Source organism: Oncorhynchus gorbuscha, linkage group LG05, assembly GCF_021184085.1.
Source record: "Oncorhynchus gorbuscha isolate QuinsamMale2020 ecotype Even-year linkage group LG05, OgorEven_v1.0, whole genome shotgun sequence".
NCBI lineage: Eukaryota > Metazoa > Chordata > Actinopteri > Salmoniformes > Salmonidae > Oncorhynchus > Oncorhynchus gorbuscha.
In genome coordinates this window covers 57907351-57927385 of record NC_060177.1, presented here as the reverse complement: position 1 = coordinate 57927385, position 20035 = coordinate 57907351, and the positions used below count along the sequence as shown (strand labels likewise).

General features: G+C 44.3%; 2 pseudogenes; both read right to left on the bottom strand.

Annotated features, from left to right (window-relative positions):
• Positions 1-5952: 5952 nt before the first annotated feature.
• Positions 5953-7266, bottom strand: LOC124034910 (annotated as a pseudogene).
• A 3795-nt stretch (positions 7267-11061) lies between these two features.
• On the bottom strand, positions 11062-12375 carry LOC124034909 (annotated as a pseudogene).
• Between the last annotated feature and the right edge of the window lie 7660 nt (positions 12376-20035).

Genomic DNA, 20035 nt, shown 5'->3' with positions numbered 1-20035 from the left:
AGTTTTGTATGTCCTAATGCGGACACCTGATATGCAGATTGAAAAGCTTATCTCTCCTGAATAGAATTAGGATTCTGTTGTAAACTCGCTGGCCGGTTAATACTGTGAGTCTATTATATCTTTGTTGATCCCTGAAACTGTTATATGTCAACGTCTACAGAGCAAAGTTCAGTACCTGCCTGTCAGGCAATATTATCCCTGTCTGTGACGTGTTCATCCTGCCCAGCAACACCTCGTGATAACTATTAAAATATTCTTCCACCCTCTGGCACATAAAAAAAATATATATCGCTTTGGTACTACTTTTACAAGTACGCAGCCAGTCTTACTTTCAAAACCTTTCATTGTGCATTCATTTTGTATGTAGACATCTTTGTGAGGCTGGTTGGATGTACTGCCAACTTCTCGAAAACAACATTTTATGGTAGAGAAATTAATATTCAATTCTCTGGCAACAGCTTTGGGCGACATTCCTGTAGTCAGCATGCCAATTGCACGATCCCTCAAAACTTGATACATCTGTGGTATTATGTTGTGTGACAAAACTGCCTGTTTTAAAGTGGCATTTTATTGTCCACAGCTCAAGCTGCACCTGTGTAATGATCATGCTGTTTAATCAGCTTCTTGATATGCCACACCTGTCAATGTAAGAAGTAAGCATTTCTGTGCGTATGTACAATTTAGGGATTTTTTTATTTCAGTTCATGAAACATGGCACCAACACTTTACATGTTGCGTTTATAATTTTGTTCAGTGTATAATGAGGACATTGGTGTAAAAACCAAAACACAACATAATATCTTCTACATTTTGTTATTTTAACAACCAATAGCAAAAAATGTAAGATACATGTTTATTTTTTAAGCATTTGAATGTAGTATGCTACAGTCCTGTAAATTACAGTACATTACACTGTTTTCACAATCTACTGAACATCACATATACATTATTTTTTATCCCATTTGTGGTCGAAGGTTTGATCATTGAATTAATCTTTCACAAGCATTGATGCAAAAAGATATATATATTCTTCCGATATCATTACAACATAGGTGTAATGTAATCAGATGAAATAAATGAAAGACAGAATGTTTAACAGGCACTAGTTTTAATCAAGGCTGTCTTGAGCATTTGGCCATAGCTTATCATCAACATTGCAGTAAATGCCCTCATTGTTCATGCACCTGGGAAAAAAACTTTTGGCATGTTTGAATCCAAGCCTGGCAGATCTGGATTGAAATCATTGCAAACCTCATCCACGGCCTGAAGGAGGGTGGTACGCTCATGGGGATGGAAATCATACATCTTCCACCGGTAATGTAATTGTTTATTGTATTTTATAGTATTGTACTTATGCATGTATTGTATTGCAAAACTCCCTGTTCACCCATGACTGCATGGCCATGCACTCCTCCAACTCGATCATCACATTTACAGATGACACAACTGTAGTGTGCTTGATCACCAACAACGACGAGACAGCTTATATGGAGGAGGTGATAGCACTCAGAGTGTAGTGTCAAACAAAAGAGATGATTGTAGACTTCAGGAAACAGCAGAGGGAGCACCCCCCTATCCACATCGACAGGACAGCAGTGGAGAAGGTGGAAAGTTTTAAGTTCCTCGGCGTACATATCACGGACAAACTGAAATGGTCCACACATACAGTGTGGTGAAGAAGGCCCAACAGCGTCTCTTCAACCTCAGGAGGCTGAAGAAATTTGGCTTGTCACCTAAAACCCTCACAAACTGTTACAGATGCACAATTGAGAGCATCCTGTCGGGCTGCATCACCGGCTGGTACGGCAACTGCACTGCCCACAACCGCAGGCTATATACTGGGGGCACCGGTTGCGAGTCAGTGTGTGGGGGTAGAAATCTGTACATAGGTGGGGGCAAAGTGACTATGCATAAGTAACAAACAAACAGTGAATGTACAAAAGGGAGCCGGGGGGGGGGATCAATGTAAATGGTCCGGTGGCGATTTTATGAATTGTTCATCAGTCTTATGGCTTGGGGGTAGAAGCTGTTGAGGGGCCTTTTGGTCCTAGACTTGGCGCTCCGGTACCGCTTGCGGTGCGGTAGCAGAGAAAACAGTCTATAACTTGGGTGACTGGAGTCTCTGACAGTTTTATGGGCTTTCCTCTGACACCGCCTATTATATAGGTCCTGGATGGCAGGAAGCTTGGCCCCTGTGATGTATTGGGCCATTCGCACTACCCTCTGTAGTGCCTTACGGTCAGATACCGAGCAGTTGCCATACCAGGCGGTGAGGCAACCGGTCAGGATCCTCTCGATGTTGCAGTTGTAGAACCTTTTGAGGATCTAGGTACCCATGCCAAATGTTTTCAGTCTCCTGAGGGGGAAAAGGTTTTGTCGTGCCCTCTTCACGATTATCTTGGTATGTTTGGAACATGATAGTTCATTGGGGATGTGGACACCAAGGAACTTGAAACTCTCGACCCGCTCCACTACAGTCCCATCAATGTTTATGGGAGCCTGTTCTGCCTGCCTTTTACTGTAGTCCACGATCAACTCCTTAGTCTTGATCACGTTGAGGGAGAAGTTGTTGTCCTGGCACCACACTGCCAGTGCTCTGACCTCCTCCCTATAGGCTGTGTCATCGTTGTCGATGATCAGGCCTACCACTGTTGCGTGGTCAGCAAACTTAATGATGATGTTGGAGTCGTGTTTGGCAACACAGTCATGGGTGAACAGGGAATACAGAAAGGGACTAAGTACACACCCCTGAGGGGCCCCAGTGTTAAGGATCAGCGTGGCAGAGGTGTTGTTGCCTACTCTTACCACCTGGGGGCGGCCCGTCAGGAAGTCCAGGATCCAGTTACAGAGAGAGGTGTTTAGTCACAGAGTCCGTAGCTTAGTGATGAGCTTCGTGGGCACTATGGTGTTGAACGCTGAGCTGTAGTCAATGAACAGCATTCTCACATAGGTAATCCTTTTGTCCAGGTGAGAAAGGGCAGTGTGGAGTGCGATTGAGATTGCGTCATCTGTGGATCTGTTGGGGCAGTATGTGAATTGGAGTGGGTCTAGGGTGTCCAGGAAGATGCTGTTGATGTGAGCCATGGCCAGCCTTTCAAAGCACTTCATTGCTACCGACCTGAGTGTCACGGGGCGGTAATCATTTAGGCAGATTACTTTCGCTTCCTTGGGCACAGGGACTATGGTGGTCTGCTTGAAACATGTAGGTATTACAGACTCGGTCAGGGAGAGGTTGAAAATGTCAGTGAAGACACTTGACAGTTGGTCCGCGCATGCTTTGAATACAGGTCCCGGTAATCCGTCTGGCCCAGCGGCTTTGTGAATGTTGTTCACATCGGCTACCGAGAGCGTTATTACACAGTCATCACGCAAGCTGGTGCCCTCGTGCATGCTTCAGTGTTGCTTGCCTCGAAGCGAGCATAAAAGGTATTTAGCTCATCTGGTAGACTCACATCACTGGGCAACTCGTGTCTGGGTTTCCCGTTGTAGTCTGTAATAGTTTTCAAGCCATGCCACATCCGACGAGCATCAGAGCCAGTGTAGTAGGATTCAATCTCAATCCTGTATTGATGCTTTGCTTGTTTGATGGTTCGTCTGAGGGCATAGCGGAATTTCTCATAAGAGTCCGGATTAGTCTCCCACTCCTTGAAAGCGGCAGCTCTAGCCTTTAGCTCGATGTGGATGTTGCCTTCAATCCATGGCTTTTGGTTGGGATATGTACGTACAGTCACTGTGGGGACGATGTCATCGATGCACTTATTGATGAAGCCGATGACTGAGGTGGTGTATTCCTCAATGCCATTGGATGAATCCCGGAACATTTTCCAGTCTGCATCCGCGTCATCTGACCACTTCCGTATTGAGTGAGTCACTGGTACTTCCTGCTTTAGTTTTAGCTTGTAAGCAGGAATCAGGAGGATATAATTATGGTCAGATTGGCCAAATGGAGGACGGGGGAGAGCTTTGCATGCATCTCTGTGTCTGGAGTAAAGGTGGTCTAGGATGTTTTTTTCTTCCTGGTTGCACATGCTGGTAAAAATTTGGTAAAACTGATTTAAGTTTCCCTGCATTAAAGTCCCCGGCCACTGGTAGCGCCGCTTCTGGGTGAGCATTTTCTTCTTTGTTTATGGCCTTCTAGTGTTGGTCGAGAGCAGTCTTTGTGCCAGCGTCATTTTCTGGTGGTAAATAGACGGCTACGAATAATACAGATGAGAACTCTCTTGGTAGATAGTGCATTTACATCATCTTATATAAGGTACTCTACCTCAGGCGAGCAATACCTCAAGACTTCTTTAATATTAGACATCGCGCACCAGCTGTTATTGACAAAAAGACACACACCCCCACCCCTCGTCTTACCACAGGAAGCGTCTCTGTTCTGCCGGGGTGCATGGAAAATCCCGCTAGCTCTATGTTGTCCGTATCTCTGTTCAGCCACAACTCGGTGAAAAATAAGATGTTACAGTTTTTAATGTCCCATTGGTAGGATAATCTTAATTGTAGGTCATCAATTTTATTTTCCAATGATTGCACGTTAGCAAGAAGAATGGAAGTTTGGGAGTTTACTCGCTCACCTCTGGATTTTCAGAAGGATGCCCTATCTGCGACTCCTTTTCCAGCATAATTTCTTCACGCGAAAGGCGTAGATCTGGGCCTGTTCTAGTGAAAGTAGGATATCCTTCTCGCCAGACTCGCCAAACTCGTTAAAGGAAAAAGTTTCTTCCAGTCCGCGGTGAGTAATCGCTTTTCATAGAAGATGGTGGCAGCAACATTATGTACACAATAAGTTAGAAAATAACAAAATAGCACAATTGGTTGGGACAATGTAAAACTTCAGCCATGTTCTTTGTCACCATCTTTTACCCAAGCATACTTTCAAAGTTGTGGCAAAATGGCTTAAGGACAACAAAGTTAAGATATTGGAGTGGCTATCACAAAGTCCTGACCTCAATCCAATAGAAAATTTGTGGGCAGAACTGAAAAGGCGTGTGCGAACAAGGAGGCCAACAAACCTGACTCAGTTACACCAGCTCTGTCAGGAAGAATGGGCCAAATTCACCCAACTTATTGTGGGAAGCTTGTGGAATGTTACCCAAAACGTAGGACCCAAGTTAAACAATTTGAAGGAGATGCTACCAAATACTAATTGAGTGTATGTAAATTTCTGACCCACTGGGAATGTGATGAAAGAAATAAAAGGTGAAATAATCATTCTCTCTACTATTATTCTGACATTTCACTTTCTTAATATAAAGTGGTGATCCTAACTGACCTAAAACAGGGAATTTTTACTGGGATTAAATGTCAGGAATTGTGAAAAACTGAGTTTAAATGTACTTGGCTAAGGTGTATGTAAACTTCCAGCTTCAACAGTATTTATACATATGTATTCTTATCCCATCCCTTTACTTAGATTTGTGTGTGTGAGGTAGTTGTGGAATTTTAGATTACTTGTTAGATATTGGTAGAACTAGAAGCACAAGCATTTCGCTACACTCGCAATAACATCTGCTAGCCATGTGTATGTGACCAATACATTTTTATTTTATTTGAATGTGAAACGTATTTCTAGATGAAACAGTGACTGTATGATTTTGTGTGTTGTACATAGTCAATTGAAAATGTGCTTAGAGCTTTGAAACAACTGCTTTTTTGATGATCTGTTTTGAGTTTTGTACTAATGGACGCCATACTTGTGAAAAAAGCTATTACTGAGATCATGTTTATTACCATTATGATTCAGAGGTTTTAAGTTACATATACATGATTACACATGATGTGCATGTATGCTGTGCATTGTTGATGTTATTGTTTTAAAAAAACTACTGTTATTGCACACTTCAATGGTTTAAAATAGGGGATAGTGGGTCATTGAGATGTGTTTGGAAATTAGAAGCTTTGGGGAAATATTTATTCACAAAGCAGACTTTTTGAGCTATCTGATTGTGGTCACTAGGTGGGGGTGTTGTTTAAGCAATTGTTTTGTTTCCACAGGAAATAGGATAAGATGCTGGTGACCAATAGCAAGAGTCCAGCAACACACATTCTTCACCTGGGCCTCCAAGTCCTGCTTCTGCCCAAAGTGGCACACAAAGCCTGTCTACCAACAACAGAAAACATGATTAGATCCGGGGAGTTAGAATGCAAGATTCACAACAACACCCACAACAGTACAACGTAACCCAATGTTAAACTGTAGCCTAGTCTTACTATGCCAGTGAAGAAACTTGACCAGTGAACTTACCAATCCACCTGTCAGGATTTGGCCAGGGTTGTTCCGGTTTTTGGTCACTAGATGCCCCCATTGTGCCTTTTGACCTTTTGTTTTCCCTTGATCCCCATTATTATTTGCACCTGTGCCTCGTTTCCCCTGATTGTATTTAAACCCTTTGTTTTCCTCTGTTCTTTGCTCTGTGTTTGTATGTTAGCACCCAGCCCTAGTACTCTTTGAACTCTTGTTGATCCCGGTGGACTCTCTTGTGGAATTTTTTTATTTGTTCTTGTTTGTTTGTTTTTGAGTATTTTTTTTAGGCTTTTTGTGCTTTACCTTCCACCTTGTGGATTTACCTTTTTGTCTTGGAGGATTACCTTTGTTCTTGTGGAATTACTTTTGAGGTTGTGGAGTTACATGTTTTCCTGAAGAACTTCACTTTTTACTTCATTAAATACACTGTCTCAAGTACTGCTGTGTCTGCCTCATCTTCTGGGTTCTGCCAACTATTCGTGGCTCAGTTGGTTAAGTGACTGTTTCTCACTCCGGAGACCCGGGTTTGTAACCGGGTCCTGACACCACCCTTGTCCCTAATCTCTGGACAGATGACCCTCTCCACATAACCCCCCACACACTCCTTAAACTGAGGCACTATTCCGTCAAAGCCACTCTGGAGGCAGTGCAGGGCCATCTGGCCAGTCAGCACATACACAGACAGCACTGCGCTCCAGGCCAGGTCTCGCCTCTGTCCTCCGGGGGTTGGTGGGTGCAAAGTGCTTGTCTAGGATGGCAGTGAGCATGGGGCAGGCTGAGATCTCAGTCACATCCTGGAAGACGCGTGGCTAGCCCATGAAGAAGATGGGGAGCCTAATGAGCAGCTGGTCCCCAACATGGGGAAGGGCTGCTGCCGTGGCTGTAGGAGGTGGCCCTACATGGCCGTCGGGCTTTGCGGTCATATAGTTGATGTAGTCTTGTAACATCAGATAGGCCTCTCATACCAGGGGGTCAGGACTGTTTATACCACTCCTGCTCAATAGCCCCTCTGACTGATCCATCGCCTCTGGCTGACTGACTCCCTGTTGCAAATCACAAAGTTGTGACTTGCAAAAAAGCAGTGGCCCGTTCACAGATAAACAGTCCCTGTGCCAAGCACTGGGCAAATCTCTAACACCCTAATTTGTTCGACTAATGTCATATTATACATATTGTACAATATTTGAATATACCATATCCTCAAATGTCACCTAGTACAGAAAATGTGCCCATGTCCAATAAACAACACTAGCAATCATCAGATAAAGCATTTTACAACTCACCCCTTCCTTCCCACCAAAACACAAGTGGTACCAAGACACAGATACACACCAACAAAAAAAAGGAAAAGAGGAACAGCTGACGGGATAACAGCGGGACCAGAGCAGTCTGTAGTTCAATTGGACTAGGTCACCACCCGCTCGGCTCCATGCTGCCTTTAACCAGGCTATATTTAGAGGACTTGTTGGAAAATGACACTGAGCTCCTACCTCATATGCACAATCATCAACCCTCTGACACACCGCCCCGCTCCAACACAAACCGAGTTAAATATAGATCCTAGAGAGTGTGTGGCTGGGTGTGGAAACGGGTTAGCGTTAACAGTCTGTGAGTTCTTGTAGACCGGGGAAGACAGACAGAAATGGCAGGCCATAATACATTGAAGTAATCAGTTGATAGGTTTCATCCGTCACTGAGCTATTGCCTTTGAAACCCATTCAGAGATGTTTATTTTGGGATTCTGCCCTCATCAAAACCAGAGATCATACTGTGATGTTGTGCTTGCTTTACATAGACGTTCCATTATACCGTTTTAGCTCTGGAATATGTATCCCGGAAGCTTGTTATTGATGTTTGATTGTGCTATTTTAATTTAGAGATCTGTTATCGATCTCTGCAACACACGCACACACACACGCACGCACGCACACGCACACACACACAGTATTACAATAAACACACATGCACAATCCCACTCTTTCTCTTACAGGCATAGTGTAGAATACTCGACTTCCGGCGCCGACTGAGATGGCCGCCTCGCTTCGCGTTCCTAGGAAACTATGCAGTTTTTTGTTTTTTTACGTGTTATTTCTTACATTAGTACCCCAGGTCATCTTAGGTTTCATTACATACAGTCGAGAAGAACTACTCAATATAAGATCAGCGTCAACTCACCATCAGTATGACCAAGAATATGTTTTCCGCGACGCGGATCCTGTGTTCTGCCTTACAAACAGGACAACGGAATGGATCGCATGCAGCGACCCAAGGAAACGACTCCGAAAAAGAGGGAAACGCGGCGGTGTTCTGGTCAGACTCCGAAAAAGGGCACATCGCGCACCACTTCCCAGTATTCTTCTTGCCAATGTCCAGTCTCTCGACAACAAGGTTGATGAAATCCGAGCAAGGGTGGCATTCCAGAGGGACATCAGAGACTGCAACGTTCTTTGCTTTACGGAGACATGGCTTACTGGGAAAACGCTATCCAGGGCGGTGCAGCCAACGGGTTTCTCCACGCATCGCGCCGACAGAAACAAACATCTCTCTGGTAAGAAGAGTGGCGGGGGCGTATGCCTCATGACTAACGGGACATGGTGTGATGAAGGAAACATACAGGAACTCAAATCCTTCTGTTCACCTGATTTAGAATTCCTCACAATCAAATGTAGACCGCATTATCTTCCAAGAGAATTCTCTTCGATTATAATCACAGCCGTATATATCCCCCCCCAAGTCACTGGTACTTCCTGCTTTAGTTTTAGCTTGTAAGCAGGAATCAGGAGGATATAATTATGGTCAGATTGGCCAAATGGAGGACGGGGGAGAGCTTTGCATGCATCTCTGTGTCTGGAGTAAAGGTGGTCTAGGATGTTTTTTTCTTCCTGGTTGCACATGCTGGTAAAAATTTGGTAAAACTGATTTAAGTTTCCCTGCATTAAAGTCCCCGGCCACTGGTAGCGCCGCTTCTGGGTGAGCATTTTCTTCTTTGTTTATGGCCTTCTAGTGTTGGTCGAGAGCAGTCTTTGTGCCAGCGTCATTTTCTGGTGGTAAATAGACGGCTACGAATAATACAGATGAGAACTCTCTTGGTAGATAGTGCATTTACATCATCTTATATAAGGTACTCTACCTCAGGCGAGCAATACCTCAAGACTTCTTTAATATTAGACATCGCGCACCAGCTGTTATTGACAAAAAGACACACACCCCCACCCCTCGTCTTACCACAGGAAGCGTCTCTGTTCTGCCGGGGTGCATGGAAAATCCCGCTAGCTCTATGTTGTCCGTATCTCTGTTCAGCCACAACTCGGTGAAAAATAAGATGTTACAGTTTTTAATGTCCCATTGGTAGGATAATCTTAATTGTAGGTCATCAATTTTATTTTCCAATGATTGCACGTTAGCAAGAAGAATGGAAGTTTGGGAGTTTACTCGCTCACCTCTGGATTTTCAGAAGGATGCCCTATCTGGGACTCCTTTTCCAGCATAATTTCTTCACGCGAAAGGCGTAGATCTGGGCCTGTTCTAGTGAAAGTAGGATATCCTTCTCGCCAGACTCGCCAAACTCGTTAAAGGAAAAAGTTTCTTCCAGTCCGCGGTGAGTAATCGCTTTTCATAGAAGATGGTGGCAGCAACATTATGTACACAATAAGTTAGAAAATAACAAAATAGCACAATTGGTTGGGACAATGTAAAACTTCAGCCATGTTCTTTGTCACCATCTTTTACCCAAGCATACTTTCAAAGTTGTGGCAAAATGGCTTAAGGACAACAAAGTTAAGATATTGGAGTGGCTATCACAAAGTCCTGACCTCAATCCAATAGAAAATTTGTGGGCAGAACTGAAAAGGCGTGTGCGAACAAGGAGGCCAACAAACCTGACTCAGTTACACCAGCTCTGTCAGGAAGAATGGGCCAAATTCACCCAACTTATTGTGGGAAGCTTGTGGAATGTTACCCAAAACGTAGGACCCAAGTTAAACAATTTGAAGGAGATGCTACCAAATACTAATTGAGTGTATGTAAATTTCTGACCCACTGGGAATGTGATGAAAGAAATAAAAGGTGAAATAATCATTCTCTCTACTATTATTCTGACATTTCACTTTCTTAATATAAAGTGGTGATCCTAACTGACCTAAAACAGGGAATTTTTACTGGGATTAAATGTCAGGAATTGTGAAAAACTGAGTTTAAATGTACTTGGCTAAGGTGTATGTAAACTTCCAGCTTCAACAGTATTTATACATATGTATTCTTATCCCATCCCTTTACTTAGATTTGTGTGTGTGAGGTAGTTGTGGAATTTTAGATTACTTGTTAGATATTGGTAGAACTAGAAGCACAAGCATTTCGCTACACTCGCAATAACATCTGCTAGCCATGTGTATGTGACCAATACATTTTTATTTTATTTGAATGTGAAACGTATTTCTAGATGAAACAGTGACTGTATGATTTTGTGTGTTGTACATAGTCAATTGAAAATGTGCTTAGAGCTTTGAAACAACTGCTTTTTTGATGATCTGTTTTGAGTTTTGTACTAATGGACGCCATACTTGTGAAAAAAGCTATTACTGAGATCATGTTTATTACCATTATGATTCAGAGGTTTTAAGTTACATATACATGATTACACATGATGTGCATGTATGCTGTGCATTGTTGATGTTATTGTTTTAAAAAACTACTGTTATTGCACACTTCAATGGTTTAAAATAGGGGATAGTGGGTCATTGAGATGTGTTTGGAAATTAGAAGCTTTGGGGAAATATTTATTCACAAAGCAGACTTTTTGAGCTATCTGATTGTGGTCACTAGGTGGGGGTGTTGTTTAAGCAATTGTTTTGTTTCCACAGGAAATAGGATAAGATGCTGGTGACCAATAGCAAGAGTCCAGCAACACACATTCTTCACCTGGGCCTCCAAGTCCTGCTTCTGCCCAAAGTGGCACACAAAGCCTGTCTACCAACAACAGAAAACATGATTAGATCCGGGGAGTTAGAATGCAAGATTCACAACAACACCCACAACAGTACAACGTAACCCAATGTTAAACTGTAGCCTAGTCTTACTATGCCAGTGAAGAAACTTGACCAGTGAACTTACCAATCCACCTGTCAGGATTTGGCCAGGGTTGTTCCGGTTTTTGGTCACTAGATGCCCCCATTGTGCCTTTTGACCTTTTGTTTTCCCTTGATCCCCATTATTATTTGCACCTGTGCCTCGTTTCCCCTGATTGTATTTAAACCCTTTGTTTTCCTCTGTTCTTTGCTCTGTGTTTGTATGTTAGCACCCAGCCCTAGTACTCTGTGAACTCTTGTTGATCCCGGTGGACTCTCTTGTGGAATTTTTTTATTTGTTCTTGTTTGTTTGTTTTTGAGTATTTTTTTTAGGCTTTTTGTGCTTTACCTTCCACCTTGTGGATTTACCTTTTTGTCTTGGAGGATTACCTTTGTTCTTGTGGAATTACTTTTGAGGTTGTGGAGTTACATGTTTTCCTGAAGAACTTCACTTTTTACTTCATTAAATACACCGTCTCAAGTACTGCTGTGTCTGCCTCATCTTCTGGGTTCTGCCAACTATTCGTGGCTCAGTTGGTTAAGTGACTGTTTCTCACTCCGGAGACCCGGGTTTGTAACCGGGTCCTGACACCACCCTTGTCCCTAATCTCTGGACAGATGACCCTCTCCACATAACCCCCCACACACTCCTTAAACTGAGGCACTATTCCGTCAAAGCCACTCTGGAGGCAGTGCAGGGCCATCTGGCCAGTCAGCACATACACAGACAGCACTGCGCTCCAGGCCAGGTCTCGCCTCTGTCCTCCGGGGGTTGGTGGGTGCAAAGTGCTTGTCTAGGATGGCAGTGAGCATGGGGCAGGCTGAGATCTCAGTCACATCCTGGAAGACGCGTGGCTAGCCCATGAAGAAGATGGGGAGCCTAATGAGCAGCTGGTCCCCAACATGGGGAAGGGCTGCTGCCGTGGCTGTAGGAGGTGGCCCTACATGGCCGTCGGGCTTTGCGGTCATATAGTTGATGTAGTCTTGTAACATCAGATAGGCCTCTCATACCAGGGGGTCAGGACTGTTTATACCACTCCTGCTCAATAGCCCCTCTGACTGATCCATCGCCTCTGGCTGACTGACTCCCTGTTGCAAATCACAAAGTTGTGACTTGCAAAAAAGCAGTGGCCCGTTCACAGATAAACAGTCCCTGTGCCAAGCACTGGGCAAATCTCTAACACCCTAATTTGTTCGACTAATGTCATATTATACATATTGTACAATATTTGAATATACCATATCCTCAAATGTCACCTAGTACAGAAAATGTGCCCATGTCCAATAAACAACACTAGCAATCATCAGATAAAGCATTTTACAACTCACCCCTTCCTTCCCACCAAAACACAAGTGGTACCAAGACACAGATACACACCAACAAAAAAAAGGAAAAGAGGAACAGCTGACGGGATAACAGCGGGACCAGAGCAGTCTGTAGTTCAATTGGACTAGGTCACCACCCGCTCGGCTCCATGCTGCCTTTAACCAGGCTATATTTAGAGGACTTGTTGGAAAATGACACTGAGCTCCTACCTCATATGCACAATCATCAACCCTCTGACACACCGCCCGCTCCAACACAAACCGAGTTAAATATAGATCCTAGAGAGTGTGTGGCTGGGTGTGGAAACGGGTTAGCGTTAACAGTCTGTGAGTTCTTGTAGACCGGGAAGACAGACAGAAATGGCAGGCCATAATACATTGAAGTAATCAGTTGATAGGTTTCATCCGTCACTGAGCTATTGCCTTTGAAACCCATTCAGAGATGTTTATTTTGGGATTCTGCCCTCATCAAAACCAGAGATCATACTGTGATGTTGTGCTTGCTTTACATAGACGTTCCATCATACCGTTTTAGCTCTGGAATATGTATCCCGGAAGCTTGTTATTGATGTTTGATTGTGCTATTTTAATTTAGAGATCTGTTATCGATCTCTGCAACACACGCACACACACACACACGCACGCACGCACACGCACACACACACAGTATTACAATAAACACACATGCACAATCCCACTCTTTCTCTTACAGGCATAGTGTAGAATACCCGACTTCCGGCGCCGACTGAGATGGCCGCCTCGCTTCGCGTTCCTAGGAAACTATGCAGTTTTTTGTTTTTTTACGTGTTATTTCTTACATTAGTACCCCAGGTCATCTTAGGTTTCATTACATACAGTCGAGAAGAACTACTGAATATAAGATCAGCGTCAACTCACCATCAGTACGACCAAGAATATGTTTTCCGCGACGCGGATCCTGTGTTCTGCCTTACAAACAGGACAACGGAATGGATCGCATGCAGCGACCCAAGGAAACGACTCCGAAAAAGAGGGAAACGCGGCGGTGTTCTGGTCAGACTCCGAAAAAGGGCACATCGCGCACCACTTCCCAGTATTCTTCTTGCCAATGTCCAGTCTCTCGACAACAAGGTTGATGAAATCCGAGCAAGGGTGGTATTCCAGAGGGACATCAGAGACTGCAACGTTCTTTGCTTTACGGAGACATGGCTTACTGGGAAAACGCTATCCAGGGCGGTGCAGCCAACGGGTTTCTCCACGCATCGCGCCGACAGAAACAAACATCTCTCTGGTAAGAAGAGTGGCGGGGGCGTATGCCTCATGACTAACGGGACATGGTGTGATGAAGGAAACATACAGGAACTCAAATCCTTCTGTTCACCTGATTTAGAATTCCTCACAATCAAATGTAGACCGCATTATCTTCCAAGAGAATTCTCTTCGATTATAATCACAGCCGTATATATCCCCCCCCAAGCAGACACATCGATGGCTCTGAACAAACTTTATTTAACTCTTTGCAAACTGGAAAACATTTATCCGGAGGCTGCATTCATTGTAGCTGGGGATTTTAACAAAGCCAATCTGAAAACAAGACTCCCTAAATTTTATCAGCATATCGATTGCGCAACCAGGGGTGGTAAAACCTTGGATCATTGTTACTCTAACTTCCGCGACGCATATAAGGCCCTGCCCCACCCCCCTTTCGGGAAAGCTGACCACGACTCCATTTTGCTGATCCCTGCCTACAGGCAGAAATTAAAACAAGAGGCTCCCACGCTGAGGTCTGTCCAACGCTGGTCAGACCAAGCTGACTCTACACTCCAAGACTGCTTCCATCACGTGGACTGGGACATGTTTCGTATTGCGTCAGATGGGAATATTGACGAATACGCTGATTCGGTGTGCGAGTTCATTAGAACGTGCGTCGAAGATGTCGTTCCCATAGCAATGATAAAAACATTCCCTAACCAGAAACCGTGGATTGATGGCAGCATTCGCGTGAAACTGAAAGCGCGAACCACTGCTTTTAATCAGGGCAAGGTGTCTGGCAACATGACTGAATACAAACAGTGCAGCTATTCCCTCCGTAAGGCTATTAAACAAGCTAAGCGTCAGTACAGAGACAAAGTGGAATCTCAATTCAATGGCTCAGACACAAGAGGCATGTGGCAGGGTCTACAGTCAATCACGGACTACAAGATGAAATCCAGCCCAGTCACGGACCAGGATGTCTTGCTCCCAGGCAGACTAAATAACTTTTTTGCCCGCTTTGAGGACAATACAGTGCCACTGACACGGCCTGCAACGGAAACATGCGGTCTCTCCTTCACTGCAGCTGAGGTGAGTAAGACATTTAAACGTGTTAACCCTCGCAAGGCTGCAGGCCCAGACGGCATCCCCAGCCGCGCCCTCAGAGCATGCGCAGACCAGCTGGCCGGTGTGTTTACGGACATATTCAATCAATCCCTATACCAGTCTGCTGTTCCCACATGCTTCAAGAGGGCCACCATTGTTCCTGTTCCCAAGAAAGCTAAGGTAACTGAGCTAAACGACTACCGCCCCGTAGCACTCACTTCCGTCATCATGAAGTGCTTTGAGAGACTAGTCAAGGACCATATCACCTCCACCCTACCTGACACCCTAGACCCACTCCAATTTGCTTACCGCCCAAATAGGTCCACAGACGATGCAATCTCAACCACACTGCACACTGCCCTAACCCACCTGGACAAGAGGAATACCTATGTGAGAATGCTGTTCATCGACTACAGCTCGGCATTCAACACCATAGTACCCTCCAAGCTCGTCATCAAGCTCGAGACCCTGGGTCTCGACCCCACCCTGTGCAACTGGGTACTGGACTTCCTGACGGGCCGCCCCCAGGTGGTGAGGGTAGGCAACAACATCTCCTCCCCGCTGATCCTCAACACGGGGGCCCCACAAGGGTGCGTTCTGAGCCCTCTCCTGTACTCCCTGTTCACCCACGACTGCGTGGCCACGCACGCCTCCAACTCAATCATCAAGTTTGCGGACGACACAACAGTGGTAGGCTTGATTACCAACAACGACGAGACGGCCTACAGGGAGGAGGTGAGGGCCCTCGGAGTGTGGTGTCAGGAAAATAACCTCACACTCAACGTCAACAAAACTAAGGAGATGATTGTGGACTTCAGGAAACACCCCCCTATCCACATCGATGGAACAGTAGTGGAGAGGGTAGCTAGTTTTAAGTTCCTCGGCATACACATTACAGACAAACTGAATTGGTCCACTCACACTGACAGCGTCGTGAAGAAGGCGCAGCAGCGCCTATTCAACCTCAGGAGGCTGAAGAAATTCAGCTTGTCACCAAAAGCACTCACAAACTTCTACAGATGCACAATCGAGAGCATCCTGGCGGGCTGTATCACCGCCTGGTACGGCAACTGCTCCGCCCTCAACCGTAAGGCTCTCCAGAGGGTAGTGAGGACTGCACAACGCATCACTGGGGGCAAACTACCTGCCCTCCAGGACACCTACACCACCCGTTGTTACAGGAAGGCCATAAAGATCATCAAGGACATCAACCACCCGAACCACTGCCTGTTCACCCCGCTATCATCCAGAAGGCGAGGTCAGTACAGGTGCATCAAAGCTGGGACCGAGAGACTGAAAAACAGCTTCTATCTCAAGGCCATCAGACTGTTAAACAGCCACCACTAACACTGAGTGGCTGCTGCCAACACACTGTCATTGACACTGACCCAACTCCAGCCATTTTAATAATGGGAATTGATGGGAAATGATGTAAATATATCACTAGCCACTTTAAACAATGCTACCTTATATAATGTTACTTACCCTACATTATTCATCTCATATGCATATGTATATACTGTACTCTACATCATCGACTGCATCCTTATGTAACACATGTATCACTAGCCACTTTAACTATGCCACTTTGTTTACTTTGTCTACACACTCATCTCATATGTATATACTGTACTCGATACCATCTACTGTATGCTGCTCTGTACCATCACTCATTCATATATCCTTATGTACATGTTCCTTATCCCCTTACACTGTGTATAAGACAGTAGTTTTGGAATTGTTAGTTAGATTACTTGTTGGTTATCACTGCATTGTCGGAACTAGAAGCACAAGCATTTCGCTACACTCGCATTAACATCTGCTAACCATGTGTATGTGACAAATAAAATTTGATTTGATTTGAATATGCTTCTTCCAGTCTTTCAGTAATGTGCGTGATGCTAGTCAGGGGAATGTGGTGAGGAGGCATAGGCTTTAGGAGCTCGGTGCCGCTAAATGCTTTGCACTACTAACCATTGTTTTCGTCCAATGGGAGTCTGCCAATCTACCCATCCATTCCTCCACCTAGGGACATAGGAACAATGCTGCCCAGTTAAGTGCAAGGCAATATTCACATGCAAGCACTGGGACTTCCACTAGGGTACAGTGCTGTGTCACTGAACTGATGTTATGCTTGTGAGTAGCAGTCAGTATTTGTTTGAACTGAAAATGATGGTTTTGAAATACTGTAAATCAAATCAAATCAAATTTTATTTGTCACATACACATGGTTAGCAGATGTTGATGCGAGTGTAGCGAAATGCTTGTGCTTCTAGTTCCGACAATGCAGTAATAACCAACGAGTAACCTAGCTAACAATTCCAAAACTACTACCTTATACACATAAGTGTAAAGGGATAAAGAATATGTACATAAAGATATATGAATGAGTGATGGTACAGAGCGGCATAGCGGCAAGATGCAGTAGATGGTATCGAGTGCAGTATATACATATGAGATGAGTATGTAAACAGTGGCATAGTTTAAGGTGGCTAGTGATACATGTATTACATAAAGATGCAGTAGATGATATAGAGTACAGTATATACGTATACATATGAGATAAATAATGTAGGGTATGTAAACATTATATTGAGTAGCATTGTTTAAAGTGGCTAGTGATATATTTTATATCACTATTGTTATTTATGATTGAAATAACAGAGATCAGGAAATGGTTTACTTTGTACTCTGTGCCCTGTAGCTCTGTACACAGTATGGCCTAGGCACCAGAGATATGGAAACAATAATAATAATTTTTAACACATTGGGTTTCTAGACATTTCTAGTGATTATGCCTATTGCAGTCAAGTGATTGTCTGTTGTTTTAAAGAGACGAAAAGCAGGGTGGTGTTATTGCTACAGTGTATGGTTTCACGACACACTCGTTAAATGTTTTTGTGTGGATCTACACTGGAATGTGAGTGTTAACTCTCTATTTACACTTTAATCTGATGGAGCACTCGGGGACCAATCAAAATGCACTCAACATGGCATTTACTACTGTTTACTCCACTGATTAATAATCTACGACAAAGACATGCTCAAGTGGCACCAGTAGCAGCTCTGTGTGTTTGCCCATCTGGTACATACATTGGGAATGTGCACGCAGAAGTAGATATGGAAAACCCCAAGAACCCTCATCCACCCCCATAGATAGATGAGAGAGAGAGAGAGAGAGAGAGAGAGAGAGAGAGAGAGAGAGAGAGAGAGAGAGAGAGAGAGAGAGAGAGAGAGAGAGAGAGAGAGAGAGAGAGAGAGAGAGAGAGAGAGAGAGAGAGAGAGAGAGAGAGAGAGAGAGAGAGAGAGAGAGAGAGAGAGAGAGAGAGAGAGAGAGATGAATTGCGGGTGCAACATGTTTTCTGAATACCAGAATGAGAAAATGTTGTCACATTACAGTGAGCGTGTAACATGGCTACCCTCTCCTCATAGAGGAGTCAGGGTGCAGGGGGAAGTGATATCGTTGATAGCACCCGCTATCAGGGCTCTCATATGTTCATGTGGCAACATCTGCAGGGGGGAACTTTCTGTCTAGAGTTTTACTGTAGGCTACGGGGCCCTTTGAAGTTGGTTCAGTCGCAGACAGGGAAAGTAAAAGTGCTTAAACAGATGGCAGAAAATACACTCTGACAGTTTCATCTGACAAGCTGATTACAAGAGAGCTGCTTCCCAACTCCAGCTTTGGTCGGAAGCTAAAGTAGTCGAGAGTATGTGAGTATGTTACTTACTGCGGTTTCTTTGTCCTTGGTGAAACAAGGATTTTTACTGTTTAGTCTTTCTCACACAGTACATCTTACACCTGATTGAGTGTAAAAACAGTCTCCTCCTCTTCCAAAAGAATCACAGGATATTGTGGAAACACCCTGCAAGTTATGCCCTTTAGATGGTAGATTCCTCTTGTGAAGTCTGCAGAAACACAAACTGTTTTTGCCCTATTCATTGGGACAATATACTTAATCCATCCTGTCTGTCTGTTATCTTTAAATCCCTAAGTATGTATATACATCAGTGTTCAGGACGTTTCTAATCAACATCTACAGAGAACTTGAAGCAATTGGACGTTTTTTACCTTTTCTATAAAAACACTCTGCTCAATATAAAGCTGCAAGGTGACTGAGAAAGGTGAAATGAGACACACAAATGAAAAAACGCCCCCTCTATACCTTTATCCACCCACCCCCACTCAAACAACCACACAACTGATGCTGATCTTCCCGCCTCTATTGTGTGAGCCTCCAATCACCCTCACAGAGGGGGGGCTTGGCGGAAAGATGAGGAAATTGCTCTGAATTTGCCGGTAATTGAAAACACCTATACCACCCTGTGTCCCTATCTTTACCTGACCTCAAACATCCACACCCCTCTACCTCCCCTGTTACTGCCTTTTATTCCCAAGCAGTCTTAATGGCTCACATACCCCAACCTGTCCTCTGTCTCCCACCGGACTGAATTGATGCAAACGATTGGGGCCATTTAGTGTCTGGAGGAGAGGTGACCCATTTGTGCTGTGTGCCCTGCTGTCTCCCACCCCACCTACATTGCCCCAATTGCAGGTATTGATGCTCCGCCATTGTTTCCCCCTCTGCCCAGGGGGTAGAGTGGTTTGGAGGAAATTGGGGGACCCCTCAGGCGTAGATGGCGTTTATTGATTTCTGCCTTCCCTTCCTATTTTTCTTTTCAGATACCAAGCCAAATCTGAGGAGGTGTTTGCAGTTAAGTGGCATCATTCTGGGTTCTGTACTGTAGATGCAGAAGCCACATTTTCTTCATGCTGGGACGATGACAATAGAGAGATGAATGTGTCTTTCTGAATGGTTGTCTGTCTGTCTGATCGCTGTCTGACTGGGTCTCTGTGCTTCTGAAGTTAACTTCAACACTCTTTGTATTTATTTACATTTTTTGATAAAATTTAACCAGGTAAGCTAGTTGACAACTGCGACCTGGCCAAGATAAAACAAAGCAGTGCGAACACAAACAACAACACAGAGTTACACATGGAATAAACAAGTGTACAGTCAATAACACAATAGAAAAAAAGAAAGTATGTACAGTGTGTGCAAATGGC